The following is an 18,418-nucleotide window of genomic DNA, read 5'->3' on the forward strand; positions in this document are numbered from 1 at the left end:
AAGCTGAGCCAAAAATGCATCCAGTCTCTGCGGTCACATGATAGCAACCTTGGAAATGATAAGAATAACTCCCAAAATGGTGAAATAGCTACTAGAATATTATATATACAACATTCTATATTGTAAATTTGAAAGCTTTGATTCTATAAAAATCGCATATGCACATTATCATTACATAGTTGTCAAGAAGTAACATCAAATAAAAATGTATATACGGATGGAGTAGAGTTAACACTCCTGTTTTCTGAGATTTCTGAGTTGTGTTATCTAATCTAAGCAAACACCTTCGAAAAGCTTTTCAATGGCTTTTGTCTCAAGATAACGCGATGAGTTAAGAAATTTGAGTTAAGAGCTGGAGTGCTAGCCGTGCTACATCTGTATAGAGATATACTGTACATGTGGCAATAACCCTCCATTCCCAAAACAGGATTACCACACGGATGAGTATAATGCCAGTCACACCCAACCATGTGGAGAGGTAAACATGGAAGTCAGGCATCCTGTTCAGGACGACAGGCAACACAAACCTATATCCTGATAAAAAAAAAGTCAGGCATCCTGTTCAGGACGACAGGCAACACAAACCTATATCCTGATAAAAAAAAAAAAATACATAAAATAATAAAATTTAATTAGGGTCCTCAATCAGTCCTGTACAATGTTAACTGCACAAGACCTTTTGAGAAGGGAAGCCCACATGCATTCCCCATCTAATTTTAGTAAGAACCACAACTGGGGCCGCCCAAAACCCAAGTAAAGCAAAATTATAACATATGAAATAAATAAAAAATTATAATATTTGGTGAATGAAGTGTAATCCAGCATGATTATACACCTTGTTCAAAATTATTATGCAAATTTTATTTAAGTGTCACAAAGATTAAATATTTTGTTTTTCAGTTTAACTCATGGATGGCATTGTGTTTTAGGGCTCTTTTGATCCCTGAAAACAATCTCGGACACCTGTGATAATTAGATTGGCAGATAAGCCCAATTTTAGGAAAAACTACTAAAGCAGGGTGTTCCACATTATTAAGTAGAGCACCATTTTCAAGCAATATGGGGAAGAAAAAGGATCTCTCTGCTGCCGAAAAGAGAGAAATAGTTCAATGCCTTGGACGAGGTATGAAAACATTAGATATTTAACGAAAAATTAAGCGTAATCATCGCACTATTAAGAGATTTGTGGCTGATTCAGAGCACAGACGGGTTTGTGCAGATAAAGGCACATTGAGGAAGATTTCTGCCAGATCTATGCATCGGATCAAGAGAGCAGCTACTAAAATACCATTACATAGCAGAAAACATATATTTGAAGCTGCTGGTGCCTCTGGAGTCCCACGGACATCAAGGTGTAGAGTCCTCCAGAGTCTTGCAACTGTGCATAAACCTTCTATTCGGCCACCACTAACCAATGTTCACAAGCAGAAACGGCTGCATTGGGCAGAAAAATACATGAAGACTAATTTTCAAACAGTCCTGTTCACTGATGAGTGCAGTGCAACTCTGGATGGTCCAGATGGATGGAGTAGTGGATGGTTGGTGAACGGCCACCCTGTTCCAACAAGGCTGCAACGTCAGCAAGGCGGTGGTGGAGTCATATTTTGGGCTGGAATCATGGGAAAAGAGCTGGTCGGCCCCTTTAGGGTCCCTGAAGGTGTAAAGATGACCTCTGCAAAATATGTGGAGTTTCTGACTGACCACATTCTTCACTGGTACAAAAGATAGAACTATGCTTTCTGTAATAGAATTATCTTCATGCATGATAATGCACCATCTCATGCTGCAAAGAATACCTCTACATCAATGGCTGCTATGGGGATAAAAGGAGAGAAAGTCATGGTGTGGCCTCCATCCTCCCCTGACCTCAATCCTATTGAGAACCTTTGGAGCATCCTCAAGCAAAAGATCTATGAGGGTGGGAGGCAGTTTACATCCAAACAGCAGCTCTGGGAGGCTATTCTGACATCTTGCAAACAAATTCAAGCAGACACTGTCCAAAAATTCACAAGTTCAATGGATGCAAGACTTGTGAAGCTGCTATCCAATAAGGGGTCCTATGTAGTGATGATCGAGCACCAAAGTATTCGGGTGTTCGGGCCATACACATTGCTATATTTGTGTGCTTGGCCGAGCACGCGCGTATAATAGAAGTCAGTGGGAGACAACAAGGCACCCCCTGCTATGAAGAGGGGAGGGTGCCTGGTCAATTGGAAAAGGTCAGAAAGTGACAGAAACACCACCAAAATGGATAGGGAACACCATGGGGACGATGTCTGGATGCATCTTGGACTCCCAGGTCGCTGCTGGGAACTATGTTGTCCGAGTTGTGTGCCACTTTTACAGACTGACATAAATACGCACAAACCCCGTCCCAAAAATAATCTATTTTACAGGATAAATTGTTAGGAAACATTCTTTCCTGTATATTCAATTGCATATAAAGTGCAAGTGCTGCAAAAATTTACAAGCAAGAGGCACTCCGAAACAGCCTGTATATCACATAAAGGAGGGCCTCATTCACATTGTGTTACAATTGTTCAGGTAGTGGGACTCCTACACTCATAAAGCTTATGCACTAAGTGAAAGGGCTGCCGAAAATTACAAGAAACCGGCACTCCAAAACACCTTTTGTTACACATAAAGGAGGGCATCATAAACACCCTTGAAAAATTATGATTGATGGCCAGCTGGTGACCCTCAAAAACATTTGGACCTGCTGACCTGCTGACCTGACCATCTAAAACTTTAGGCGTAAGGGCCTGCTGCCGCATTGATGACTCTAGATAACCTCTGAGCAATTGCACGTCCCCGTGACGGCAACAATCCATTTTTATTTTTATTGACAATTTTTTATTGTTTTTGTACAACAAATCAAGTGAGAATGACATTGGAATACCACAAGGTATAAAAGTAAGTGCATGTTTAACAATAGTCGGTCATGTAAAAACCAGTGAGTTATAGATTAATTGCACAGGTGAAAATTCAAAAAGAACAGAAAAGAAAAGGAGGGATAATCAGTCATGTTTACATAGAGGTAGTTATATTGTGTAAGAGGTGCTAAGCGAAATGCCTATATTCTTTCCATAGAGACCAAATGGAAAGAAAGGTGGCTCTAGTATTCAGTTCCCAGTGGGAAAGTTCTTCCAGGCGTTACAGCTGATCCACCTTATTGAGCCACTAATCAACACTTGGAGCTTCAAGAGAGCGCCAATGGAAAGGGATCAGCAGGCGAGCGGCTGAGATCAAGAAAGAAAAAAGGGACAGTGTATGTGCGTCCCTTCCCCGAATGCCAAATGACTGAAGCGCAATTTCAGGAGGGAATGCAGACTTACAGACATTGTTGCTAAGTCGGAAAATGGCTTTCCACCACTCAGCTATTTTAGGGCATTCCCACAAATGTGGAAAAAGGTGCCTTTAATGGTCTCTCATCTCCAGCAGCGATCAGAAACATTGGGGTAGTACAGAGAGATTTTATCTGGGGTTTTGTACCACCTAGACAATACCTTATACAAATTCTCCTGAACCCGCACACAATGGGAGAGTTTATGGGAGATAGTACAAAGTTTGGTAATCTCCTTCTGGGAGAACTGTCTCTCCAAGTCTCTTTCCCATGAACCAATGAAAGCTGGTTTGGCATTCGTGAGAGGGAGGTCTAGTCTTTTGTACATAGTGGAGATAAGTTTGGAGGGGTATTTCGAGGTTGTCAGCAGGTTTTCAAACCAATCTGGGACATTCTGAGTGTTCAGTGATTTTACCCAATAGATGAGATCTTTTCTAAGAGAATTAAAGAGTAGAATACTCGAGGGAGGGAAGTTCAGGGTCTCTTTAAGTAGTATGTCGGATAGAACGCATCCATCCTTATCAAGTAAATCTAGTATTGTTCTGTTAGAGGATCTGATCTCAATGGGAGATGAATCTCTCAGCTCTTGTGGTGAGAGAGAGATTATATCTCTAACTTGTAGGAGAGGAGAAGGTAATGTTAGGGCTCGATAGTTAGCGAAGAACCACTCCCACACCTTAATAGTGGATTAGGTATAGAAGCTCGGGATGGAAGTGGTCTGTCCACCAACAACAGGGCCCTAAGGGTGGAGGGAAAGTATATATTTTACAAGGCCAGCCATTGTTTTTGCTGGGAGGGTCTAAGCCAATCCACAACTCTACACAAGTGTATGGCTTTCATGTACATTTCAGGATCTGGGAGGCCTATCCCGCCTAGATGTTTAGGCTTAGTTAGGGTTGAAAAGGATATCCTAGGCCTCCTTCCCTGCCAGATAAATTTACGAATATGATTGTTTAAGGAACGGAAGTATGACCTGGGAATTGCTATTGGAAGAACTTGCATTAGGTAAGTGAGTCTAGGAATCACCAAAGACATGACCAAGTTCTTTCTCCCGAACCAGGACAGGTATGGGTGATCCAGTGAGTTAAGACTTAACTTTTACTTTTTTCATATAAAATAAATGGGATACATCCCTCAAAATAACAAAGAGCTGAATACACAAGGTGTCAGCATATACCTCTGCTGCTGCCTTGCTTTGTGTGCACTTTTGGTATCAGTGCATATCAGCTCCTGTTACCCTGTAGTGTCCAACACTGATCGAGTAAGTGTGGACACAGCTGTTACCGTTTTTTCAGCGGCCCCCTTTGATTGCAGGGCAGCGAAAAAACAGCATTGTGTATTCAGCCTCCTGCTATGCACATAAGGTGCCAGCATACACTCACTGCTGCTGCCGTGTCCTTTTTGTGCATCTTGGGTACTAGTGCATACCAGCTCTTGTTACCTTACAGTGTCCAACACTGAATCATAAGTGTGGACACAGCTGCTACCGTTTTCACTAGGGCCCCCTCTGAGTGTGGGGCGTCGTAAAACGACATTGTGTATTTAGCTCTTTGTTATTTTGAGGGATGTATCCCATTTATTTTATATGAAAAAAGTAAAAGTTAAGTCTTAACTAATCCAGATCGCTACTTACTACTTTCTATGACTCATGCGAGTGATCACTTATGAATATCGTTTTTTTCTGATTTGTGATCCAGTGAGTCCAACTGAGCAGCGATGGCTGCTAGAAGGAATGAGTAATTGAGGCGAAATAGGTCGGGAAGATGAGAGGTTAATTTAATACCTAAGTAATTTAGATGAGGGGAGGACCAATTGAAGGGGGTGTTGGCTTTGAGAGCTGAGAATGTAGTAGGAGAAAGGTCAGTGTCCAGAATTTGTGATTTATATGGGTTGACTTTGAAATTGGATAAGGAGCCGAGTGTCGTTATTAAGGGCATGGATGTGGTGGGATTGGTGGTAAGTATCAGAAGGTCATCAGCAAAAGCAGCTAATTTGAACTCTGATATTCCTATTCTCAGACCCATGATTCCTTTTTCTTGCCTGAGGGCTTGCATTAAGGTTTCCATTACAAGAACAAATATAAGGGGGGAGAGAGGGCATCCCTGACGGGTACTATTTTTTATGGAAAAGCGGGGTGAAATGAGGTTGTTGACTGATACTGCGGCAGAGGAGTTATTGTACATTGCAAAAATGGCGTGGATAAAGGGGTCGGGGAGGTGGAATTTCTGTAGGGTGCCGAGAAGTACAAGCAGCTTCTTCTTATGAGAGGCATAATATAAGGCGTCAAGAACTTTGGTGGTATTGTCCTTTCCCTCACGGCCTCGTACGAAGCCCACTTGATCTGGGTGGATCAAAGTTGGGAGAAGGGATTGGAGTCTGGTAGCCAACATTTTCGCTAGTAGTTTCAGATCAATGTTCAAAAGGGATATGGGATGGTAGTTTGCACAAGAATAGGGGTCCTTCCCTTCTTTTGGGATTATTGTGATTAGGGCATTAGTTATTTCGGAAGAAAATGATATGTTTTGTAGGGTGAGGCTACAGACGGGAAGATAGTGGGGGAGCAGCGAATTTTGGAATGCCATGTAATAAGAAGTAGTGAAACCATTGGGTCCAGGGCTTTTACCTTTTGGGGAAGATCTTAATGCTGTGGTCAGCTCTAGGAGCGTAAACAGTTTTGACAGGGCATCTTTTTGGGTGGGGATTAAGGTCAGGAGGTCTAAGGAGTCTAGGAAGTTGTGTACCTCATTATCTTTTCCTAAAGGGGATTGGCCATCTCCCGGTGGAGATAGATTGTAAAGGGATTCATAGAAAAGCTTGAACTGTTCAGCTATGGCTTTTGAGGAAATGATCGGTGGGCCATGGGAAGGCTTGATAGATGTTACGTGCCTTGCCTGCAACCTACGCTTGATGCGACTTATCATGAATTTGGATGCCTTATTGCCGTGGGCGAAGAATTTTTGTTGTGATGATAGGTAGTATTTTGCTGATTTTTCATTTAAAAGGTTTTTGAGTTCTGCCCTAAGGGTGTTGAGGTCAGGTAAGTGGTGCAGCGCTAGGGACTGTTTATGAAGGGATTCTAACGCATGAATCTGATCTAGAAGAGAAGATAGGCATTTATCAGTTTGCTTCTTCATGAAGGAACATTTACTGATAAAGTGCTCCCTGATAAATACTTTGTGGGCGTCCCAGAGCATTTGGGAGGATATTTCTGGTGTGTTGTTAGTGTAAAAATATTCATCCAAAAGTGACGAGAAATGTGTCCTATTAGCCTCACTGCTCAGTATGGACTCGTTAAGCCTCCAAAGAGGGGACCTACCCGTGTTAGTTGGAGAGCGAAGGGTACAAAATACCGGCGAATGGTCAGAGATGGTGATACTTCCAATCCTCGTGTCTGTGCAGAGATGTACCTGGTCCTTAGGGACAAAAATATAATCAATCCTGCTGTAGGATTGTCCTGGAATGGAATAAAAAGAATAATCAGTACAATTTGGGTTAAGGCATCTCCAAATGTCTATGAGACCTGAATCATACAACTTAGTATTCAGTTTATTCAGCAATCTGGCAGAGAAGGAGGACCTTTTAGAGGATGTGTCAGTAAGGGGTTGCAACGCAACATTAAGATCTCCTGCCAAGACAAGAGTGCCCTCCTGGATATTTTCTACTAGGGATAGGACAGACAACAACCAGGATATTTGGTCAGAGTTAGGAGCATATATGTTTACAAAAGTATACATCTTCTGGCAAATATGACCCTTTAAGGTAATGTATCTCCCCTCGGGATCTTGAGTGTGAGTGGCGTATGATAAAGGGATATCCTTTCTGAAGCCAATGCTTACTCCCCTTGAGGCGGCACTGTCCGCACCGCAGTGATACCAATTTGGAAATCTAGAGAAGGAGAGCTCTGGGTATTTGCCGTGTTTATAATGGGTTTCCTGGAGAAAGAGCACAGAGCACTTTTCCTTCCACAGGAGGGAGAAAATTTGGGATCTTTTGGATGGAGATCTAAGCCCCTTCACATTGTAAGTGACTAAGTTTAGATCAACCATAGTGTTTAGGATAAGAATGGGGTAGGATAATCAAACCATCACCATGTAAGTATAATATGTGAACTATCATGCTAAGTAACTTGGCAGCCTCAAGGAGAGCAGGCACCCGTCTTACATCTAGAAGGTGGCTGTAGGGGTAACATCTTAATGTATCATGACTGGATGTGAAGGGAAGGAGAACACAACCATAAACATAACAGTAAACGGAACAAAGGTATAGTAGTAATACAGTGAGTAGCCTCAGTAGTAACAGTGTGAAGCCTAAAGGCTTAATCATGAGAGGGGGAAGTGTGGGTAAACACAAAGAATAGGTCTTGCTGTTAGTCGGGACCAAAGGAGATAGAAGACAATTACTTCAAGGTAGACATGGAGATAAGGAAAGAACTTGCAATAGAAAAAGATCCCTCAGGGGAGGGAGGAATCGAAGAAGGAAAGGAAAGGAAAGATGGAGTGGGGAGGTAATAGGACAGAGGAGATCTTTTCTGAGAGCTTCTAAGTGTCCTTGGCTGTGAAGGTCGGGGATATGGATGATGTAGATCAAGTAATCCTCCTGGGAGTCAGGAAACCACTCCTCCGCATGTTCCGCTGTAGCTTAGGCGCAGGTGACTTCTCCCAAGGGGTCGCTTTAGGAAGATCAGGTAGGGACGTGATGTCGGACACGGTTTCCCAATTGGCAATGTCCAGTGGAGAAATGTCCATTGTAGAAAAGGCTGTTTGAAGGTCTGAGTAGGAGGAGACCTTGATGTATTTTCCAGAGAATGTGAAGGCAAGACCAAAAGGAAAAGTCCATCTGTATGGGATGCGGTTGTTGCAGAGGAGCTCAGTATGAGGTCTGAGAGCTCTTCTTTTCTGTAAGGTGACAGGAGCAAGGTCTTGATAAATTGAGATCGTGGAGTCTCCAAATGTGATGGTATTAGCGGCCCTGGCCGCTGCCAGGATTCTTTCTTTTTCTAGGAAATTCAGGAATCGGCAGATAATGTCTCTGGGCGGTTCAGAATCCCTTGGCTTTTGCCTAAGGGCTCTGTGCGCCCTTTCTATGATCATGGCGGCAAGATCCTCATTGCCCAGGAGGGATGTAGCAATCCTCTTGATGGTAGACATGAGCTCCTCATTAGGCACCGCTTCAGGTACACCTAAATCTGAGGTTATTCCGCCGACTGCGGTTTTCTTGATCCTCCATTGCGGCATAGAGGGTGTTAATGGGGTGCTGGCAGGAGGAGAGTGATTGCGAGACACCAGAGCTATGCTCCAGGGCAGCCGACTGCACGGCTTCCAGCGATTCCACTCTGTGGCCTATATGCTGGATCTCGTGTGTTAGGACCAAAATCTCCTGTTTAAGGCTTCGGCGAGGGCCTGCTTAATGAAGCGTCTGGAGACTGGTAAGTGGCGTGAGTTCACCGACTCACCTCCGTCACTTTCATCATCAGAGACGCCTTCCTCTGTCTCGGCGGGAGTACGTTCATCCGCCGGCGCCATCTTGGATTCTCTGACCGCAGTCGTGCTGGCTTGCTTTTTCAGGTATTTCGCCATCCCTGCTCCGGGATTATGGGATTTGGGCACCGTGGCAGGATCAGTGGTCTTCTGCCCCCCGATCTTTACCATTTTGAAGGTTGTCAGCTGACGTATGCGGGTCTCTTAGCAAGGCAATGTACGGAGTTCAGCAAAGCATGTCCTCACAGCACAGGCGCAGGCTCCGCCCCGTGGCAATGATCCATTTTGATGTCTGCCCTATCAGCTTTCGATGTTCTTTTCTGCGCCTACCATGGTGATCACGGGTAACGGTGAATCAGGGTTCGATGCCGGAGAGGGAGTTTGAGAAAGGGATACCACATCCAAGGGAGGTCAATGGCTGAAATCTGATTGGCTGTTGTTGCCTTGCCCCTTTTTTCCCCTAATTGTCAAAGACCCAGAGAGGGTGGGTCAAGTTATTAAAGCTCAAGCAACAAAGGAAGGCAGCAGGCGCGCGGCGATTACTCATTCCCGACTCGGGGAGGTAGTGACGATAAATAACAATACAGGACTCTTAAGATGCCCTGTTATTGGAATGAGTAATAAAAAAAATTACAGGGAATGTCACTGCAGTATTTTTGATGAGGAAACGTTATACAGGAGATGCCCTGCTGCCGCTTTGTTGACTCTAGATAACTTCTGCCTGATGGCAAGTCCCCGTGGCGTCCACAATCCATTTGGATATCTTCCCTATCAACTTTCGATGTTATTTTATGCGCCTACCATGTTGATCACCGATAACAGGGATCTACTTCAAAGCAAGGCAGCATGAGTTGCGGGCCTGTATGTGAGCTGACCCTGTAAAAGATTTAAGTCGCAGGCCTACATGTGAGCTGAACCAGTAAAAGATTTTAGGTGCAGGCCTGCTGGTGAGCTGAGGTGGAAGCGACAAACCCAACTTGAATTTGATGGCTGCATTAATCTGCTGGTGACAGGGATACAGCTCCACAGATTGTTTCAATCTGCATCTTTCTAAGCAATCTGTGGCCTTAGTCTTTTATCCAGACTCAGTCATTGTGCTACTATGGAGCCTCCTCATTCTGCCATCTCCACAATATGTCACCTTGCCACTCATTTTTATCACCATGCTGCTGCTGATGATGCTACTTAAAAGGCCTTAAACTGATCACCAGGCCCACAATTTAATTAAGGTTTTGGAATAGATAAACCCAACTTGCTTTTGTGGGCTGCATCAGTGCCGTAGCTAGAATTGACTGGGCCCCACAGCAAATTTTTGAATGGGGCTGCATCCTACAGTAATTTTTTTTGTGACCCCTTCCTTTCATGCGGCCCCCATTCCTGTGGCTAGCTGCTGTTTTATCAGTTGTATACACTATCTATACTGTCACTGTATCTAATTTCATTGTGTAATACTGTTGAGGGGGCCCTGACCAAATCCTTTAGTCCTCCTCCAGCTGGATGGGCTCCTTCTGGGTCAGGGCCCCAAAGCTGCAGCTTTCCCTGCTTCCCCTATAGCTACGGCCCTGGTCTGCATTAATCTGCAGGTGACCGTCATACAGCTCCACAGATTGATTCCATCTGCATCTTTCTAAGCAATCTGTGGCCTCAGTGTTTTATCCAGTCATTGTGCCACTATGTGGCCTTCTCATGCTGCCATCTCCACACCATGTCACCTTGCCACTCATTTTTTATCACCATGCTGCTGCTGATGCAGCTTAAAAGGGCTTAAACTGATCCCCAGGCCCACAATCTAATTAAGGTTTTATGCACAAAACACAAGTAAAAAATTGATTTTATAGGGAAATTTGGTTGAAAACATTCTTTCCTGTATATTTACTTGTACATAAAGTGCAAGTGCTGCCAAAAATTACAATGAAGAGGCACTCCGATACAACCTGTATATCACATAAAGGAGGGCCTCATTCACATTGAGTTCCGGGCCTGCAGGTGAGCTGATCAAGTAAAAGATTTTAGGTGCGGGCCTGCTGGTGAGTTGACCCTGTAAAACATTATATTCAAGGGCCTGCTGCTGAACTGACCCTCTAAAACATTAGAAGCGAGGGCCTGCTGCTGAGCTGACGCTCTAAAACATTATATGCGATGGCCTGCTGCTGAGCTGACCCTCTGAAATATTAGGGGTGAGGGCTTGCTGCTGAGCTGACGCTCTAAAACATTATATGCAATGGCCTGCTGATGAGCTGACCCTCTAAAACATTAGGGGCAAGGGCCTGCTGCTGAACTGACCCTCTAAAACATTAGGGACGAGGGCCTGCTGCTGAACTGACCCTCTAAAACATTAGGGACGAGGGCCTGCTGCTGAACTGACCCTCTAAAACATTAGGGGCGAGGGCCTGCTGGTGAGCTGGCCCTATAAAACATTAGGGGCGAGGGCCTGCTGGTGAGCTAACCCTATAAAAAATTGTGATCTGAGGGCCTGCAGTTGAGCTGACCCTATTAAAAAAATTAGAGTGGAAGGAATATATAAAATCTGGATGAGGAGGAGGAGGATGTGAAAACAAGATTCAACCATATACTCTTTTTTTTGTGGTGGAAAAGGTGCATGGGGATACACTACAGTAGATTGGGTACATTTTAAATGATAGATTGAAATTGCCTTTAAGTTCATCATCAGCTCAGCTCTCCTCTGGTGGAATTGAGAATTCAGGGGCAATCAGGCCTTGTTCATTTTTATCTTTGTTAACCTGTCAGCATTGCCAGTGGTCAAGCGGATACGCTTATCTGTTATTATGCCACCAGCAGCACTAAATACACGCTCAGACAAAACGCTGGCGGCAGGGCAGGCCAGCACCTCCAAGGCATAGAGCGCAAGTTCATGCCACGTGTCCAGCTTGGACACCCAGTATTTGTAAGGCACTGAGGGATCATTTAGGATGCTGACACGGTCTGCTATGTATTCCTTTTACCATCTTCCAAAACTTTTCCCTCCTTGTACCACTAAGCCGCACCTCAGGGTGAGATTGCTGGCGGGGTGTCATGAAAGTGTCCTATGCCTTGAAGAGTGCTGCCCTGACTTTGTTGGTACTGTTGTGTGTTCCCCTTGTCTCCCTTCCTCGGTTTCCTAAGGAATTACGGACTCTGCCGCTAGCGTTGTCAGATGGAAAATTCTGGAGCAATTTTTCAACAAGGACCTTCTGGTATTGCACCATTTTGCTCGCCCTCTCCACCAGAGGAATGAGAAGTTCTCTTTGTAGCGGGGGTCGAGAAGGGTGAACACCCAGTAATCCGTGTTATCTAAAATGTGTATAACGCAAGGGTCAGTTGAAAGGCAGCCTAACATGAAGTCAGCCATGTGTGCCAGAGTACCAACAAGCAAGATGACGATGTCAACATCAGGATGACTCTCCATCTCCTCCTTCTCCTCCTCTTCTGCACATCCACGCTGAACAGATGGAATTAAAGTTCAATGTGTACTACCCTCTGTAGCAGAGGCAACTGTCTCTGGCTCCTCCTCCTCCTCTTAATGGTCAAATTCGCGCTGAGAAGACGAACTGAGGGTGGGCTGGCAATCACCCTGTGTAATGTCCTCCCCATTTCCTCGTCTGCCACATTCAGAGCGTCGTCCTTAATTGTGAGCAGCGATCATTTGAGTAGACACCGCAGTGGGATGGTTAGGCCGATAATAGCGTTATCGCCAATAACCATCTGTGCGGATTCATAGAAATTTTTAAAAACCTCACAGAGGTCTGACATCAATGCCCACTCCTTGCTTGTGAATAGTAGCAGTTGACTCGAAAGGCAACGACCATGTTGCAGCTGGTATTTCACAACTGCCCTCTGCTGCTCACAAAGCCTGGCCAACATGTGGAATGTAGAGTTCCAGCGTGTGCTCATGTCGCACAACAGTCGGTGAGCTGGAAGCCGCAAGCGCTGCTGCAGCGTTGACAGACCGGCTGAAGCTGTGGATGACTTGTGGAAATGGGCACACACTCGGCCCTTCACTAGAAGCTCTGGCAAATTGGGGTATGTTTTGATAAACCGCTGAACCAATAAGTTTCAGACGTGGGCTAGGCATGGGATGTGTGTAAGGCCGAGCTCCAAAGCTGCCACCAAGTTACGGACATTTTTCGACACAACCATGCCTGGTTGTAGGTTGAGTGGCGAGAGCCACAGTTCGGTCTGGTCCCATATACTCTGCCACAGCTCTGCGGCAGCGTGCTGTTTGTCCCCTAAACAGTTCAACTTTAACATGGTCTGCTGACGCTTTCCCACAGCAGTGCTACACTGCTTCCAGCTAGCGACTGATGGCTGACTGCTGCTAGAGGTGGAAGTAGAGGCAGCGGAGGAGGAGAAGTGGGGGTTGTAGCCAGTAATATAGCTTCTGTCGGAGACCCTGATGGATGTAGGGCCCACAATCCTGGTGTCACGGATGATAATGCAGATAGCTGAAAGTTATGGATAAACATCCGACTGGCTTGATCCCAAACTAAGGAGCATAAAGGTGACCCCTGGAAAACCCTAAGAGCTCACCCTGACTGCTAAGCTCATACAAAGGTCTCAGAGGTAGACGATTGCATGCCCTCGTACCTAGACTGTGTGACACCTGAAAACCCTATAATAGTGAGGGGACACGACAACCGGCTCCCTGCACTTAATATGGAGGGAGTCAGGGTCACCTAGAATCAAGCCAGCAAGTAAACACAATACAAGAAAGTCTCCAGCAGTGATCACTTCAATCCAGGAAGTAATATAAACCGCAAAGTGAGGCAGTATGGGAGGGAATATAAAGGGAGGCAATTAGTGTGAATAGGTGACAGCTGGGAGAAGGAAAAGAGATGACAAAGTGAAACCAAAACAAAGAACATCATGCAAGAGGTACAGAAGAACGTCTGCCAGACCTTCTCAGAGAGCTGGCGGTGACAGTACCCCTCCCTCTACGAGTGGACTCCAGACACTCAGAGCCCACCTTCTCAGGATGGGACCTATGGAAAGCCCTGATGAGACAAGTGGCCTTAATGTCCGCCACTGGGACCCACATCCTCTCCTCAGGACCATAACCCTCCCAATGAACGAGGTACTGGAGAGAACCGCGGATAATGCGAGAATCCACAATCCTAGAGACCTAAAATTCAAGATTACCATCAACAACAATCGGAGGAGGAGGCAAAGAGGAGGGTACAGTGGGTTGGACATAAGGTTTTAATAGGGACCTGTGAAAAACATTATGGATCTTCCAAGTCTGAGGAAGATCAAGACGGAAGGCAACGGGATTGATGACTAGTGATGAGCGGCAGGGGTCATATTCGAATTCGCAATATTTCGCGAATATTTTGTAGAATATTCATCGAAAATTTGCAAATTCGAAAATTCACGATTTTTTTTCCAGAAATCGGAAAGGAAATGACTGTGTAATATGCGAATTTTCGGAATTCCAATTTTTGGATTCAAATTTTTTATTGCAAATTTTTCAATTTACAACTATTAGACAAAGATTATAGCACTATATTAGCTAAATTGCTCTATTCTATTTTTTTCGAATATTCTCTATATTGCTATAACTTAGTTTTTTTGAATATTCGTAATATTCTAAAACAAGAATATATAGCAATATAGCGAATATTCAGAAAAACAAATATAGAGCAAAATTAGCAAACACTACTACTCCTAAAGTCAAGTATATTGCAGCCTTCTTATTGGCCCACAAGCTAGAAGCAGTGAGGGATCATGTGTACTGATAAAAAAAATATAAAAAATCGGAAAAAAAATTGAATATTCAAAATTCCGAATATATATAACTATATTCGAAATTTTTGCGAATTTTCGAAGTACCTATATTCGCGATAAAAATTTGAAATTCGAATATTCGTGATCAACACTATTGATGACGGACAAGATCTTGTAAGGCCCAATAAACTTAGGACCCAACTTCCAGGAGGGAACCTTCAGTTTGATATTCTTTGTAGACAAACACACCAGATCACCCACATTCAGGTCCGGACCAGGCACACATCTCTTATCCGCCACACGCTTATATCTCTCACTCATCCTCTTCAGATTACCCTGAATCTTTTGCCAAATAAATGACAAAGACGAGGAAAATCTCTCCTCATCAGGTAAACCAGAAGACCCCTCTCCAGAGAATGTCCCAAACTGCGGATGAAACCTATATGCACCAAAAAATGGTGACTTAGGCTACTTTCACACTAGCGTTCGTTGCTCCGCTTGTGAGTTCCGTTTGAAGGCTCTCACAAGCGGCCCCGAACGGATCCGTCCAGCCCTAATGCATTCTGAGTGGATACGGATACGCTCATAATGCATCAGTCTGGCACCGTTTGTCCTCCGCTCAGCAGGCGGACACCTGAACGCAGCCTGCAGCGTTCGGGTGTCCGCCTGGCCGTGCGGAGGCAAACGGATCCGTCCAGACTTACAATGTAAGTCAATGGGGATGGATTCGTTTGAAGTTGACACAATATGGCTCAATTTTCAAACGGATCCGTCCCCCATTGACTTTCAATGTAAAGTCAAAACGGATCCGTTTGCATTATCATGAACAAAAAAAAATAAAAAATTTGTATTTTTTTTTTGTTCATGGTAATGCAAACGGATCCGTTCTGAATGGATCTAAGTGTTTGCATTATAGGTGCGGATCCGTCAGTGCAGATACCAGACGGATCCGCACCTAAACGCAGGTGTGAAAGTAGCCTTATCAGAGGATTCCTGGCGACGGTTATTTAAAGCAAACTCAGCAAGGGACAAAAAAAGAACACCAATCCTCCTGATTCTCTGCCACAAAACAGCGCAGATATGTCTCCAGATTCTGATTGACGCGTTCAGTCTGACCATTCGACTGCGGGTGAAAAGCAGAAGAGAATGACAACCAAACCCCCAAACGAGAACAGAAGGCCTTTCAGAATCTGGAAACAAATTGCGTGCCCCTATCAGAAACGATGTCTGAAGACATGCCATGCAATTTGACAATGTGATCAACAAATGCTTGCGCCAGCGTCATAGCATTGGGTAACCCAGGAAAGGGAATGAAATGCGCCATTTTGCTAAAACGGTCCACTACTACCAGAATCACAGTCTTCCCCGACGAACGAGGCAGGTCCGTAATGAAGTCCATGGACAGATGCGTCCAAGGATGGGAAGGAATGGGTAATGGGAGGAGAGAACCCGATGGCCGTGAATGAGGGACCTTGGCACGAGCGCAAGTCTCGCAGGCTGCCACAAAACCCTTAACCGTCTTACGAAGAGCCGGCCACCAGAATCTCCGAGCAATGAGATCCACTGTGGCTCTACTCCCCGGGTGCCCAGCAAGGACAGTATCGTGGTGCTCCTTAAAAACCTTGTGTCGTAAAGCGAGATGCACAAACAACCTCCCAGGAGGACAAAGATCAGGAGCCTCTGCCTGGGCTGCCTGAAACTCTGCCTCCAAATCAGGATAAAGAGCCGAGAGGACCACCCCTTCAGCCAAAATAGGACCCGGGTATTCAAAGTTCCCTCCTCCCGGAAAACAACGTGACAGGGCATCAGCCTTCACATTTTTAACCCAGGGCGGAACGTGACAACAAAATTAAATCTAGAAAAGAATAAAGACCATCTGGCCTGTCTCGGGTTCAGACGCTTGGCTGATTCCAAGTAGGCCAGATTCTTATGGTCGGTAAACACGGTAATAGGGTGTCTGGCTCCCTCTAGCCAATGGCGCCATTCCTCAAAAGCTAATTTGATGGCCAACAACTCCCTATCTCCCACATCGTAATTTCTCTCTGCGGAGGAGAGTTTCCTTGAGAAAAAGGCACACGATCGCCATTTGGCAGGATAGGGACCCTGAGAAAAGACCGCACCCACACCCACCTCAGAAGCGTCCACCTCAACAATAAAAGGTAGAGAGACATCAGGTTGTACCAAAATGGGAGCGGAAGCAAAACTCTCCTTAATACTAGAAAAGGCCTTAAGCGCATCTACCGACCAGGAGGAAAAAACTACCCCCTTTTTAGTCATATCAGTGAGTGGCTTAACAACAGAGGAATAATTCAAAATGAGCTTTCTGTAATAATTGGCAAAACCCAAAAAACGCATCAGCGTCTTCTGATTCTCAGGGAGCTCCCAATCAAGCACAGCACGGACCTTCTCAGGGTCCATGCGAAAACCAGATCGGAGACAAGAAAACCAAGAAATTGAATCTCCGGAACCGCAAACACACATTTTTCCAGTTTAGCGTACAATTTATTCTCCCGCAGAATGAGCAAGACCTGACGTAGGTGGTCCCTATGAGTTTTGAAATCAGAAGAGAAAATCAAAATGTCATCTAGATACACCAGTACAAATTTTCCCATTACATGATAAAAAATGCTGTTTACAAAATGTTGGAAGACGGCCGGAGCATTCATCAAACCAAAGGGCATAACCAAATTCTCGAAAGGACCCTCAGGGGTATTGAAGGCCGTCTTCCATTCGTCCCTTTCCCTGACCCTGACTAGATTGTATGCCCCTCTTAAATCCAACTTAGAAAAAACTTTAGCCCCAACAATCTGATTAAACAGGTCCGGGATCAGAGGAAGCTATGGGTCACGAATTGTGATACAGTTCAGCTCCCTGAAATCCAGACAAGGTCTTAAAGAACCATCTTTTTTCTAAGGCTACTTTCACACTAGCGTTCGGAGCGGATCCGTCTGATGTTTCATCAGACGGATCCGCTCCGATAATGCAGACGTTCGCATCCGTTCAGAACGGATCCGTCTGCATTAAAACTTAGAAAATTTTCTAAGTATGAAAGTAGCCTGAGCGGATTCGTTCAGACTTTACATTGTAAGTCAATGGGGAACGGATCCGCTTGAAGATTGAGCCATATGGTGTCATCTTCAAGCGGATCCGTCCCCATTGACTTACATTGTAAGTCTGGACGGACCGCTCGCCTCCGCACGGCCAGGCGGACACCCGAACGCTGCAAGCAGCGTTCAGGTGTCCGCTCACTGAGCGGAGCGGAGGCTGAGCGCTGGCAGGCGGATGCATTCTCAGTGGATCCGCCTCCACTGAGAATGCATTGGGGCCAGACGGATGCGTTCGGGGCCGCTCGTGAGCCCCTTCAAACGGAGCGCACGAGCGGACACCCGAACGCTCGTGTGAAAGTAGCCTTAACAAAAAAAAAAAACAGCGGCAACAGGTGACTTCGAGGATCGGATGTGTCCCTTTCTCAGGCTCTCAGAGATATAAGTACGCATAGCGACTCTTTCAGGTTGGGAGAGATTGAATAAATGAGATTTTGGCAGCTTGGCACCTGGGATGAGATAAATAGGGCAATCGTACTCCCGGTGAGGGGGCAGCTCCTGGACACCACTCTCGGAAAACACATCCGAAAATTCAGAGAGAAAAGATGGTACAGTCTTGGTAGAAACCTCTGAAAGAGACGACGTGAGGCAATTCTCTCTGCAAAAGTCACTCCAACCATTTATTTGCCTTGTTTGCCAATCAATGGTGGGGTTATGTTTAGTGAGCCAGGGTAGCCCCAACACTAGAGGAGTAGGTAATCCGCTTAGGACGAAACATGACATATCCTCAACATGAGCATCACCCACAGTCAAACGGATATTGTGAACTATGC

This window comes from Bufo bufo, chromosome 6, assembly GCF_905171765.1.
Source record: "Bufo bufo chromosome 6, aBufBuf1.1, whole genome shotgun sequence".
Taxonomy (NCBI): domain Eukaryota; kingdom Metazoa; phylum Chordata; class Amphibia; order Anura; family Bufonidae; genus Bufo; species Bufo bufo.